This window comes from Perca fluviatilis, chromosome 5 (assembly GCF_010015445.1).
Source record: "Perca fluviatilis chromosome 5, GENO_Pfluv_1.0, whole genome shotgun sequence".
NCBI classification, from domain to species: Eukaryota; Metazoa; Chordata; class Actinopteri; order Perciformes; family Percidae; genus Perca; species Perca fluviatilis.
The window spans coordinates 26,800,637-26,815,700 of NC_053116.1; the positions used below are offsets into that span (position 1 = coordinate 26,800,637).

The 15,064-nt window shown below is 39.1% G+C and overlaps 1 protein-coding gene and 1 long non-coding RNA gene across 2 annotated transcripts in view; one reads left to right on the forward strand and one right to left on the reverse strand.

Moving 5' to 3' along the window:
* The window catches only part of LOC120559916, a 3,750-nt gene extending 3,232 nt beyond the window's left edge, over positions 1-518 (reverse strand). The window contains exons 1-2 of the long non-coding RNA XR_005639378.1: positions 412-518; positions 1-110 (exon numbers count right to left, since the gene is read on the reverse strand). The exon at positions 1-110 is cut by the window's left edge and continues 387 nt beyond it. This is a non-coding gene — a long non-coding RNA (uncharacterized LOC120559916). The remainder of the gene's footprint in view (positions 111-411) is intronic.
* Positions 519-11,584: 11,066 nt separating this feature from the next.
* Positions 11,585-15,064, forward strand: part of LOC120559520 (protein NLRC3-like) — a 39,488-nt gene continuing 36,008 nt past the window's right edge. The window contains exon 1 of the mRNA XM_039801250.1: positions 11,585-11,603. The gene's annotated coding sequence lies outside the window, so the exon portion shown is untranslated. The remainder of the gene's footprint in view (positions 11,604-15,064) is intronic.

The window sequence follows — 15,064 nt, forward strand, 5'->3', positions numbered from 1 at the left end:
ACGGTGGCTGTGACACTTCAAAGTTGAAGGTAAATGTGTAAATGTGGCGTTGCCCTTATTTTATCCTTTGAGGTGCAGAGTGTAAGGGTACATTATCCGTCCCCATCGGTCTGTAAACACATTTAGAGAAGATCATTAGCATTTGTACGGTTTCTGATGACAGTCAAGGTTTTCAATCAACTCGATGGTCATTTTCAATGCTCCAATTTAGGCTAACGTTAGCCAGGTAACGTTAGCAAGCTAACGTTAAAGTTAGCGTTACTATAATAGCTTCCATCAACACAAAATGTACAGAATATAGCTAGTGTTAACATTTTAATGCCAAATGAAACACAAAGGCGTGTGCATATGATGTTTTAACAACTACAATTTTACAACGCAGGTAGACTGTCCACCATGAATGTAACTTACGTTATTACTTTATCAGCATCATCTGCACCAGACTATTTGTTTCACCCGTGAAGTGCCAATAAAGTGAGGAAAACTAGTACTTCCGGTCAGAGGTTTTCAGAGTAAATGGGTCACGACTACTGGTCTACATCTTTAATAAATAAATAAATATATACACATATATATAAATTGAATAGCGTGTTTTGCATGAATGAAAAGTGGAGCGGTAAACAGTAGTGCAATTTAATACTCTTTACAATACTGCCTGTGGAACTATCTGTATTAACATTTTCAATCTTTTTTGACGGTACAGGGGAAGGGTAGACAAAATAATTGTAATTCTACGTGACAAATTACGTATGCTGAGGTAACCTAATCAGGGCTGCAAAGTAATACTATATTTCTTTTAATTGTGGATTATTCTTCAATATGACACTTGTGAATTAAAGAAACAGCTCTGCAACTGTGAAGGTGGTTCTTTTGTGAGGCATTCAACAGCCACTCTGTTCTTCATCTGCTGCTGCTGCTTCTAATGGTCATGACACATAATGAAGGTTTGACAGAGGACAGAGACTAGCAGGAGAGCAGATATATTTCCCTTATTGAAATCACTTCAAAATATAGTTGCATTGGTAATATTGCTCCACAAACACAAAAAACAATACAGCACTTTTTTTCTGATTTGAATTAGCAAAAGAAATCCACTTCAACACCTTAAGTTCTGTCTAAATTCTTTGTAGCCCTGTTCAGTTGTTTTACTCTCTGAATTCCTTCTCAACTAAACAAAACGTCACTATTCAGAAACTCATAAACATGCCAGTACAAGGACCACAGGCCTGATCTCAAATACCATTCATGACATAATAAATTGAGGATATGTCCATTTTAGCTTTTAGTGAAAAAAACCTGCTTCATAATGATTCTCTCAGGAATAGTTTACACCTTTGAGCCACCAGAGGGCAGCAGTGACGTTATAATGGAAAAAAAGAGAAATACAGTTTTTTTTTGATTGCTAAACGACAGTGGGCACAACTGAAGCCACATGTGTAAAACTCAAACTACAGTCTGCACTACCAACAGTCACCTGAGCTAAACTGTTCACATCACCTGCAAAACTCATTCCAAGCAACACAACTCTTAGCACACGTCTCAAAACTCAGTGCAGCCAAACACTATGGACAATTGTCATCTATAACACACACTGTCACTCAGAACACACTGAGAGTAAAAACACTAGCATCAAACACCAAGACAGAAACAACAATTTGAGTGACTTCACACTACTCAATAGTTTCTTTAAAGAAAAGATAGAGATTTTATAATATACCAATTTTCACATAAGGTAAACAAGAAAGAATGAAAATCAGCAGTTTGCTTCAATATAGTATTTTGTCTCTAGTAATTTATGGAATTACTGAAAAAAAAAACTAAAGGTACATAACAGTAACAAAGAATAGTGTGACTAATTCTGCCTCTCTCCAGCATCATGCGGCAAGTTTTTTTCATCACATTGGATGTCTGCATCATCTCTAAATACAAATGAATGTGGTGTTTCCATTGCTTTCACCTCCATTACTTTCTGAAAAACAGTAAGAACGCAGTTTTACTATCGTAAAGATAAAGTGTTTTTCACATTTTTTTGTATAGCTGTGTATATAACCTACAGTACAGTGTATACGTTTTCATTCTTATTTGGTGTTTGTATACAAAAAAAAAGGCTTTCTGAGCTTTCTTTGTATAAATATCGTATATGTTCACTAACTAGTCTAAAACAAGACACCTGCTTAGGCTTTCAGCTAAAATTCCAATCAGCAGTGTTTGATAGGCACCAGACTGAAATCTATTCTGTGGTTAACAGTTTAGACAGCAGTGTGTTAGTATTTGAACAAAGTGCTGTAAATCCACAGTGTTGTGCAGGTGGTTGTTAAAGTCATGGGATAAGTGTGTAGAGTTTTGAAAACTGTGTTCAAGCAATGAAAAACGAACTAGAGTTTGGTCCACATGAAATGCTGCTGTGCAGACTGTAGTTAGAGTTTTGCACGTTACTCTAGTTGTAAACACTGTCGTTTAACAATTGGAAAAAAACTGTAAATGAGATATAGAGTCTGTCTGTGCTGCCTTCTCATAATCAAACAATATACTATTTCTTATTTAGATAAGAACCTTTCTGACCCCACAAGGAGCCCTTTAAGTTCCCAGACGTCCCGTCGGGAAAGACTAATGAAATAAAAAGAAACAGCTCTACAACTTGGAAGGCTGTGCGTCTTTGAAGCAGCTTGTCACCTAACTGGTGTTCCTGTGCTGCTGCTGATGGCCAAGACCCCAGACTGAAGGTTAAAGGTCAAAAGTTCAGACAAAACAGGGCTGCACTTCTGAGGGCTGACCCATGCAGAGGGGTCAAAGATCATACATAACAGGTAGATAAGAGATCGCTGATCCCACAGCAGGAGGAGCAGGAGTGTGTTTGTGTGTGTGTGTGTGTGTGTGTGTGTGTGTGTGTTCTATTGTGCCAGCAGGTCCTCCTACAAATTTTCTGTTTCATTATTAACAGTGGAAACAGCTAAATGACTGTGGGCACATTCATCTCTTTGCAACAAACCTCACTTTAACACACAAACACCACGTATACACACACATTATGCATGTCAAACACTCATTCATCAATTTGAAAATCAATTGCTGGTCACTCACACACACACACACACACACACACACACACACACACACACTCGCACACACAAGCAGACCTCCGTTGTTAATGTTCCTCCACTTAGTCTGTGTTTTCACAAAACCGTAATGGATGAGTCCATTAGCGTTGAATAGTTTTCACACCCTCACTTGGCTAAAGTGGGCCGGCTCTCTCACAATAAGAAGAGCTTTCAACACTGTCAGCACTTGATGAAATATATGGAAACAAGTTCATACAGTTTTCCACTCTGTCATCTCATACTTTCATTCTTTCACTTACACTTACATCTGTTATCATACAGTACATTTTAATTTTCATGTGACATAATGAAATAAAAAATGCATAAATAATTAAATATGTGATCTGCTATATATAGCATACAAAGAGGCAAACGAGCTAAGCATAAGCTGTTCAAATGCACCACACTAGGAAAATAAGTTGAAATACTTTTCCAACATACAAATGACATTTTCTTTCAACATCTGAGTGTTAAGTGGGTTTTGACAGAGAGGCAATAGTCTGAGAAAGAATTAGAAAGAGTGTACATTGAGTGTATACTTGGCACGTTGGCACATCTAATCATGTGTCCAGAAATAGGAAACACAAATATGTGTGTGAGCGTGTAGGTGAGAGTTTGTATATTTTGGGTTTTCTTCAGAAGGACTGAGTGTAATTACAGATGAGATTATTTGTCTAGTCTACATTTCATTTCGTCTTTCAGGCCTGCTGGAGACATATGGATAGGGTTTAGGATAAGAGGAAAATAATAGAGAAAAGGGGGAGGAGGAGTTAGGATGGAAAAATTAGCAACAGGGAGAACATGATGAGGAGCATAAAGGAATGTTAGCAGGCTTTCCCTCTTTCTTTCTTTCAGCCCTTCCATTTCCCTTTCACCCCTCCCTAATTACTGCAGCTAAGTGGGTTTCAGCTGTTAATGGTTATTGGAGATTAGATATGAGACGGTGCTTGGCTGGTTGATAGTAATATTTGGCTCCAGCTGATAAGGGAAAAGAAATGAAACCGGAGGGAGGGACTGGGACTGGTCTGTGTATATATATATATATATATATATATATATATATATATATATATAGGCTATAAGAGTGGATTATGATATTATATAGGAAACAGTGTACAAATGACTTTACAAGTTAGGAGGAGATTAGAAGGAGAAAATGCAGTTAGAAACAGAAAGAGAAGAAAGAGAAACCAGAGAAGGAAAGAAAAGACATTTTGTTTTTTGTCTTGTCTGTGTTCACAAAAAGAAAGGCACAATGGGAACATGCTGTATTTGGCAAAGCATATTAGTAGTATAAATGAATGGAGGCAGGTTGGCGCTATAAATCTTGTCAACGCCCTCGAAAAAAGAAATACCTTTAATTTCACTGCTTATATTTTTATTGCTGCCTGTTATGCGTTGCAACAGACTTGGGTTTTTTTTTCCATAAAAGTGACAAAACGATCTCCTCAGGCTCTTTTGTCCTTACTCCTTTCCGACCCTCCCAGTTTCAAGTAAACTGATGAACAAATGTTGTCCACACAGCAGTTTAAAAGGAGACTGAATGTGATTTAGAGCCTAATGTTCAATCAGAATTACAACACAGCTATCAGTGTGCGGAATATTGAAGTTTAACATTTGTCTCTTTTTAACCAAACCCTATTCATCCACATAACAATTTCCCAATAGAAAGTTCAGAGTAGAAGTTGAAGAGGATCATAGACACGGGGAGAACAGTTTACTCAAGTGAAAGTATAGCTGTACTAATGTAAAAATACTCCATTACAGGTTCAAGTCCGGCCCTCAAAATTCTACATTGTAAAAGTACAAAATATTACTAGCATATAGTATCAAAAGATGAATATAGGTTATAGTATGATAGATTTTGGATTATTAATTATTGATGCATTCACATGAAAGTAGCATTTACATGGTGTTGGTAGAGGTGGAGCTAAGTAAATGATTATAGTGTTTACATTTTATAATGATAAAGTAAGATACACTATTGAATCCGGAAAATTCGGTTTTATGAGTTTTGAATAAAAAATGTTAATTTATAAAGTAACTAGTAACTACAGCTGCAAATGACATGTAGTGGCGTAAATAGTACAATATTTCCCTCTGAAAGCTTGTGGAATAGAAGTATAACATGGCATAAAATGGAAATATTCTAAAGTAAAAGTGCTTCAACACTGTACAGCACTTGAGTAAATGTACTTAGTTACATTTCACCACTGGGAGAGGATTCTCGTATGTTCAGTTATTCTGTCATGAATGTCTTGTGTTTATGGTCACTTCATCCATCAAGTCAGTCAACGTAATGAAACAAGCGGATGCAGGAAATTACTTGTTAACTTCATGAGTAGCCGTGAGTTTCTGGATCACAAACCAGAAAACATTCCAATCAACTCTTTGTTTGGTATGTGTCCTCTTTGAGGAGGTGTAGTGGCTGGGAAGAAAACGTCATGAAGAAATTTGGAGAAGGCAAAGACTAAAGGTGAGAAGAAGGTGAGGAGCGATGGATGGGACAAACTGAGGTGAAAGAAGAAGAGGACAGACAACTGTAAGGATGTAACCTCTCTGAGGGAGAACTAAACTGCCACTGGAGGGGTCAAAGGTCAGAGTCCGGCCTTCAGGGAAATGATCATGCACCATGACCTCATGAATCATCATGGCAGCTTATAACTAAGTGTATGTGTGTGCTGTATTCCCATATGTGCTTAATGGTGAGTTTGCTCGTGACTGTATGTGTGTATGTATTAGCGTGTGTCCATTTTCTTATTGATGAATGAAAATCACTTTCCACTTTCCTTTGGAGTTCAGAGGTTAAATTCTTCTACTGGAAACATTTAGACACTCAAACCTCTTTCAGACACCTGGAAACACACCCCCTACACACACACCCCCTACACACACACCCCCTACACACACACACACACACACACACACACACACACACACACACACACACACACACACACACACACACACACACACACACACACACACACACACACACACACAAAAAAGGAAAAAGCCGAGCAGCCTGCTAGCAACCCCCACAGTTGAATTATGTTCTGGATGTGAGTAAATGCAGACCGGCTTCAATAATTGTCCATCCAGGGTTGCTCCATCTGACACAGTATGGGACTGCAGGGGCAGATATAGTCCACTAATCGCTGTGCAGTTCACCAGAATAACTGCCAGGAGTCAAATTCTCAATCTTAAAGTGCTCATATTATGCTCATCTTCAGGTTCATAATTGTATTTAGAGGTTGTACCAGAATAGGTTTACATGGTTTGATTTTCAAAAAAACACCACATTTTTGATGTATTGCACATTGCTGCAGCTCCTCTTCTCACCCTGTCGTTTTAGCTACAGTGTGAGGCCTCGCGCTTCTGTTCCATCTTTGTTAGGAGTCGCACATGTGCAGTACCTAGGTAAGGACTACTAGCCAGTCAGAAGCAGAGTATGAGGGAGTGCCACGCTAGCAGCTAGGTGAGCATTATAATGTGTTTTACAAAGTGATGCGTGTTTGTCACAGAAGTAAAGGCTGGACTACAATAGAGCTGTTTGGAGCAGTTTGTGAACAGCGTTTTTTGTTGGAGATGGTAAGTCCCTTTGGGGTGGACTTTGGGCTTTTTCACTTTGTAAACCTATAACGTGCACATAAAAGATATATAACACAATAAAGGTAAGGCAAAAAGCCAAAAAGCATAATATGAGCACTTTAAAGTTATACTGTTCCAGAGATGTGATCAGGTAATAAAAAAAGCAGGAACCAGGTTGGGTGGTTGTTTTGTCAGTATTGCTCGTGTTTGACATGCATTTTAAAAGGTGAAATGATAGACTTTAGACCAACTATTTACAATACCTAATATGACAGCCTCAAAGTGTATCAATAGCTACCTGGATACATTGGATTTTTTTTGATTCCTGACAACAGAACAATTTTTTTTAGTAATTTCACAGACATTTCTCTCAGGGCAAGATAATCTCTGCAACAGAAATTTTTGCTCAAACATGTCAGCCAAAGAAATATCAATGGTAAAACTGAGCTGAGAATATGAAGACATTTTGCAGTTGCTTTGACTTTAGAAGGGCAGCCAATTCTCAATAGAAGTGAACTTGTCTCGCATGTTACTATGACTATTTTTCATGTGAGTGTTATTCTGATTCTGAGTGTGTACACCTTTGGTTTTAACATGAATATCCCCAGGTGCAAAAACAAAACACACTCTTGGAGTAAAAAAAGCAGAATTGTATTAACCCATCAGTCAATTGCTCTGCATGAACAGAAATGCATGAATGTGATTTTTTTTTTTCAGTAGAAAACTTTACTCCTGCTCTAATTTTGAGCATGAAAGGGTTATAGCTACATGCTAGATCTGCAGGAGCACATTATTGAAGTAATCACAGCTAGAGATTGCTGTACTCCAGCCTGTGAAACGTCCTTTAAAGAAAGCATGATTTAGTTAATGGTTTACTCTCCTCTCATAAAGGCGGACTACTGAATCTCTTAAAACCTCTTCATCTGGAGCTACTGGCACCTCTAGCACACACCTTATCACACTTCCTCAATGTACACTCTGGTTGACACAGATGATTTACAATACAAACATACGAGAGCTGTGTCAATCACTATACTAAATATGTGAATTACAAATACATTCAGACTACTTATAATTTCTATCAAATATAAATAAGGCTTTTAGTATATATATATATATACTGTATATTTAAAATAAGAAAAAAACCTATAGATCAACAAGAATATGGTTAAAACTGTTTCATGTATTACAGACGAGATTTTGCTTTAAACGACAATTTAACAAACTGACGAACTGGATTTCACAAAGTGATCCAGGTTAGGAAGGGTGACTAGGGAAATAATAAAGTCCCCATAAGGATACCAAAGATTGTGTGTGTGTGTCCAGTTTCCAGGTCACTACCAGCCATTAACAACGTTCTCTTCTCTCACAGGATCTGACAGGTGAGGAATCAAGTGTGAAGTGTTTTTATCGACTAATTTACAGTAACGGGGGCAGGTCTCACTTCCTTTGTCTGCCTCTCTTTCACTTTCTTCCATCTTTTTTGCTCTTACCTGTTTCATGTTTCTCGTTCTCTGTCTTTACTTTCTCAAGTTATTTTGTTTCCTCAAAGTACATGAGCAGCATAACAGCCAAACTGTGGAAAACATACAGAGTGGAATGTCTTTTAGGCAGTATTTGATGCACAGCTGTATCCCAGCAGTGCTCATCCAGGCCAGGTAGGTGTTTCACAAAGTCCATGAGTCTCTGTGGAATGTTAGCTGATGTGCCGTCTGATTCCCTAATCCCACAGTGAAGGCCTTCTTTGTTCCTGAATATTCATATCACCTCCATCAGTCTGCCAGCGCACGCACGTACACACGCACACACACACACACACACACACACACACACACACACACACACACAAACACACACACACACACACACACACACACACACACACACAGGTTAACAGCACGCTGCCAGGTAATCTGTCACTGCTGGGGGAGTGGGGGGTGGGGGGTTGCTAACTGGCGATGAATGAGAGACAAGAAAGGGATTATTAACAAGCATGAGGATAAAAAAGTTGAAAGGCATGACAGAGAGGAAGAGAGATTGAGAAAGTGAATGACCGGAGCAGAGATATCATGTACTTCATAAATGTATCTTGTCTTGTGTATATTTATATCTATACATATACAAATATATGTCTAAAGTTGAATCTTCCCCTCTGAAATCAATGGTCATTCATCACTCTTAATCCTTTAAAACCCTCTTTCACCTTAGAGTCAAAGCATGAGCAGAAAAACACCATATTTCACAGCACACGACTGGGTTCAGCTCTCTGATAAGCTTAGTCCTGTCAGCATCTTGGCTGTGAAACTGTCCAGTTAGTTTATTCCTCTGATGGCCTAAAATTCACATGTGTGCTCACTTTTTTTTCAACATGTGTATGGGACATAGCCTGGTAAGTGCTCAACAACATTTTAACAAGTGAACCTAAACAACTAATTATAATTTTTTTATATTATAGGTAATAAACTGCTAAATGTAAAGCCTGTAAAGGTGATGGTTAGTATTTTTTACTGGTAGATAGAGGAAGTACTCAGACCAGTTACATAAGTAAAAGTCCTGCATTGAAAATGTTACACAAGCAAAGGAAAGTTTCATCAGGAAAATGTACTTAAAGTATAAAAAGCATGCCGTCACAGCCCAAAGTGACATCTTCACAATGCTTGTTTTGTCCAACGAATAGTACAAAATTGATAAGTGATTAATTAACTAGGGTATGAATACAATCGTAATCTGAAAAGTGACTTGTAACTAAAACTGTCAGATAAATGTAGTGGAGTAAAAAGTACAATATCTCCCTGTGAAAAGTAGTAAAGCAACTAAAGTAGTCCAGTAACTAAACACTAAACAGTACATACAAACAAACAATTATTATGTATTCTAGCTTTTTATTTTCACTTTTTGTTATTCCATTTACTAATGGGTTAACCATTCCATCACGGGATATGTGGGCAATTTGGAGCTTAACCCAAAAAAAAAAACTAAATGTCAATATATCCCAGACCCTGCTACATCGATTTTGACCATTCTTCTTTTCATTTGTGTGAATCCACATTTATGGATGTTCAATAAAATGACTTTTTTATTGGTGGTAAGCAGAAGGTTGAGGATAGTTAGCAGATGTAAAGGGATGAAGAGAGAGAAGGAGGAGCTGGAAGGGGAGAGTCAGGGTGGAAGGGTAATGTTCAAGTTCAATGAGCTGCATTGGGTAATAAAAAGAAATGGAGGGGAGCAGTGAACAGGTGCTGACCATGTGGACACAGTGTAAAGGCAGTAAAATCACACACACACACACACACACACACACACACACACACACACACACACACACACACACACACACACACACACGGAATCTCTGGCTCTCCCACGTACACACTGTTGGACAAAACACAGCGCAGGTCTGTAGGGTCATGTGTGTATCTGTCATTTGGTATGTTTGCATTGTGTGTATGTGGACTTTATGAGTGGCAATGCGTGACGGAGTGAGATTGAAGAGGTTCTAAATTCCTGCATTTCTATGGGGAGGCTTCTCAATTATTTACCTTCCTTGCCCCATGTTTTTATTCTGAAACACTCTCAAAATGCCTGACACACACAAAAACACCACTATGATTCATCACTAAGACTGCACCCTTCATTACAGGCAGGCAGGCACACACACACACACACACACACACACACACACACACACACACACACACACACACACACACACACACACACACACACCTCATACATGTGAGGACCCTTGACAGCATTTCTAGCCACATCCTTAGCCATCACAACTGCACCAACACCATGCCTGAGCCTAAATGTAACCTAAGCCTAATGATAACCCTAACCAAAACCAATATCTTAACCCTCAAAAAGAGTTTTTTTCTAATCATTTTCATCTATGTTAAATTCTGCATGCTCGAAACAAATAAAATAGTTGTAGGAAGGGCTAAACATTAATACAAATTCTGCTGTTTGACATCGGTGTCATCCCCTTGCTTACTTTCTCTTTTAAGTTAGATTACACCATATTTAATGATTACATAGCTACACATCAAGGTCAAGGTCCACATATTACAGTTATGTTATTATTCATTAACTACTGACTTTGCCCTCTCACAACAACTTTGGAGAAAGTCAAGAGATCCTGTATTCAAGAGCAGAAAACTGCCAAAGGTCAAACTGCCACTAAAACCAACATGTCTCCACAACAGGTCGAGACCACATCAACTGACAAGTAAATTGATTTTTTCTTTTTTAAACGTCAAATTCTCACTCACATAAGATGTGAAAGTCAAATTATGTGAATATGTAATCCTTCCTCCTTCTTTTATTGAATTTAATACTTTTGAGAAAGTGACACATTCAAAGTTATGTCAGAAATGCATTTTGCCTCCAAGCAAGAGTGATCTTACAGGGCTCCAGACTGCTACCAAATGGTCACAATTTGCAGCCATTTTTTAAGATAGCGCAACTATTTTTTACAACTAGGCCTACTTGCACATGTGCGACCCGCAAATTTGACGGCATTTCTTTTTAATTTCATTTAGAAAAATGAGCAGAGAGCGAGTCTGCCAGACTTGGCCAATGTGTGTGAGAGGGGGAGGGTCCATGAGTAATCAGTCAACTGCGTGGGTAACGTCATCTACACTTGTGTGTCTCGCTTTCGTGGCATCACACTCATTAGGCTCATTCGAGATGAGCCAGATCTGCGCAGAATCGATCACCGAATGCATGCCGGTTAGATTTATGTCTGATGTAATGGTTCAGTAGTTTGATTTGGTTATGTCTAGCCTTAAGCGCCCTCTTGTGGCGAGGACCGTGTTTGGTAACTTCCGTTTTTTCTGCGTGGGGTTGAGTTCATTGTAAAGTGTCATGGCTGAAGAGCGGCTCGTTTGGTGAAGTCGTGGCCCGCATAAGGCTGTAAGTTACTATTATTTGTCATGTAAATATGATGGTTAGTAGGTTTAACATGTTTGACAGTAAATTAATTTAGCTAAAGATGCAAATGTGCTATAAACGAAATGTAAAGTGCTGGTGCAATCCGTGATGAAAAGTGATTGTGCAATACATGGGCAGTAGTTAGCGCCGTATGCTAGCGATCTTTTGTTATGTTAATTAGGCTAATTTGGACTCCGTGATTTCAAGCTATTTCCTAAAACAAAGAATATAATTATCAAATGTACATGAAAATGTAACGTTTAATGCTCAATGTGTTTATTATTTATTTAGGCAGTAAATACTGTTCAGTCAGCTATGTACCTTGAATAATATGTACAATTCTAATTGCTGTATTTTCTTTGTGTTTACAGTTTTACAATGTTAAAGATCAATCAGTGGCGGTGCGTGGCAAATTTGACCGAGGAAGCCAGTGAGCTTAGTATGAATACTTGCTCCATCGTATGTCTGACAAATGAGCTTTGTTTCAGGATTGTAGTTGGCAAGTGCCCGCATCACCACAGCAGTTATGGCTTCAGCATCTCGTTCAAGGCTAACGTCAAAGAAACCAAGAAACCGCTCACATATCATTCCCTTTTTATTTACGTAGCGGATATGACCGTCACTTGGCACTTGCATGATTTATGTGGTGTCATCCACTTCCACTGCTATGAATGAGGCTGTGTTTATTTCTTTATCTATTTCTTCCTGAATAACATGAGCAGCGCTCTCTATCTATATGTCATTCTGAACTGTCTTTAACACACCCGTAAATGTTGTAGCTGATGCTAGGCGCTCTGTTAGCGTTGTCAAACTCGGCGACAGCTTGCACCAGAGCCGCGGGAACATATTTTGAATTGGGGGTGCTGACAAAGTTTTCAGCCAAAGTCAACCACCACACACCAAACTGCAGCCATCACAATTTAATGAACTGTATAGAGATTCAATTCATATAAATAGCCTATCCAAGACCGTAATTAGTCTGCCGTGGGCTACTGATCCCGAAACACCGGGAAATAATAGAGCGTTATCGCTATTCAACCAAGATACATTTATTTCATACCAATACTGTCAAGATGAAGACAAAATATCTCTATTTATTAAAACAAAGGCACTTCATGGTGTCAAAACAATACTAAGGCTTCGGTAATAAAACTGGAACACAGGTACACACTCGGACGCTCCACAAGCGAAAAAAAACAAAAACAAGAATAAAGTCCAAAATCCAAGACAGAACAAACTAGGCACGGGTAATGCAGGATATAGACACAAAGCTACGACAATGGTACAGAATAGGCCTACTACAAGCTCAAACACTGAGCTACAAAACACAACCGCAGGGTATAAAACACGTCACTGAATTACATTAAATCAAATCAAAGTGAAGCCAGTCAGTCCTGACATAAACACTGAAATAGAGAAATGCAGCCTTAAGTTATTGTAGCACAGCAATAGCAAATTAAAGGCATAAAGATATTGGGCCTGCGTGTTAAGCTGGGTCTAATAATTTTATAACAATACGGTAGGATAATAAAAAATCGGTGTGTTTAAAAAACACAATTATCTCCAATAATTACTGAACTTATAGTTACTGAACAGTTGATAAATCATGCCATTTACTGCACGGCGGCAGCATAATAATAAACCAGCATTATTACCTTGTGTTGCAGTCATAACCTTCGAGATTAATGGTGTCGGGGTAACCACGTTCGGTGCGCCAGTAGAGCGTTAGGGCGCCAGAATGGCGAATCGCGAACACGTTGTCGGCGCGCACCGCTTCGTTCCGGAAGGCCGGCCGGGGACAACCGCCGTTCCGCCGCCGTTATACCAAAGGTGGCCATTCTGCGGCCCGTCGGAGGCAAACGCTATTTTCGAGCGATCTGCCGCCGGTTATTGTGTGTATATATACAGTGCCTTGCGAAAGTATTCGGCCCCCTTGAACGTTTCGACCTTTTGCCACATTTCAGGCCTCAAACATAAAGATATAAAACTGTAATTTTTTGTGAAGAATCAACAACAAGTGGGTCCCAATTATGAAGTGGAACGAAATTCATTGGCTATTTCAAACTTTTTTAACAAATAAAAAACTGAAAAAGTGGGCGTGCAAAATTATTCAGCCCCTTTACTTTCAGTGCAGCAAACTCTCTCCAGAAGTTCAGTGAGGATCTCTGAATGATCCAATGTTGACCTAAATGACTAATGATGATAAATAGAATCCAGCTGTGTGTAATCAAGTCTCCGTATAAATGCACCTGCTCTGTGATAGTCTCAGAGGTCCGTGTAAAGCGCAGAGAGCATCATGAAGAACAAGGAACACACCAGGCAGGTCCGAGATACTGTTGTGGAGAAGTTTAAAGCCGGATTTGGATACAAAAAGATTTCCCAAGCTTTAAACATCCCAAGGAGCACTGTACAAGCGATAATATTGAAATGGAAGGAGTATCAGACCACTACAAATCTACGAAGACCCGGCCGTCCCTCTAAACTTTCAGCTCATACAATGAGAAGACTGATCAGAGATGCAGCCAAGAGGCCCATGATCACTCTGGATGAACTGCAGAGATCTACAGCTGAGGTGGGAGACTCTGTCCATAGGACAACAATCAGTCGTATACTGCACAAATCTGGCCTTTATGGAAGAGTGGCAAGAAGAAAGCCATTTCTTAAAGATATCCATAAAAAGTGTCGTTTAAAGTTTGCCAAAAGCCACCTGGGAGACACACCAAACATGTGGAAGAAGGTGCTGTGGTCAGATGAAACCAAAATCGAACTTTTTGGCAACAATGCAAAACGTTATGTTTGGCGTAAAAGCAACACAGCTCATCACCCTGAACACACCATCCCCACTGTCAAACATGGTGGTGGCAGCATCATGGTTTGGGCCTGCTTTTCTTCAGCAGGGACAGGGAAGATGGTTAAAATTGATGGGAAGATGGATTTGAGCCAAATACAGGACCATTCTGGAAGAAAACCTGATGGAGTCTGCAAAAGACCTGAGACTGGGACGGAGATTTGTCTTCCAACAAGACAATGATCCAAAACATAAAGCAAAATCTACAATGGAATGGTTCACAAATAAACATATCCAGGTGTTAGAATGGCCAAGTCAAAGTCCAGACCTGAATCCAATCGAGAATCTGTGGAAAGAACTGAAAACTGCTGTTCACAAACGCTCTCCATCCAACCTCACTGAGCTCGAGCTGTTTTGCAAGGAGGAATGGGCAAAAATGTCAGTCCTCGATGTGCAAAATATAGAGACATACCCCAAGCGACTTACAGCTGTAATCGCAGCAAAGGGTGGCGCTACAAAGTATTAACTTAAGGGGGCTGAATAATTTTGCACGCCCAATATTTCAGTTTTTTATTTGTTTAAAAGGTTTGAAATATCCAATAAATTTCGTTCCACTTCATGATTGTGTCCCACTTGTTGTTGATTCTTCACAAAA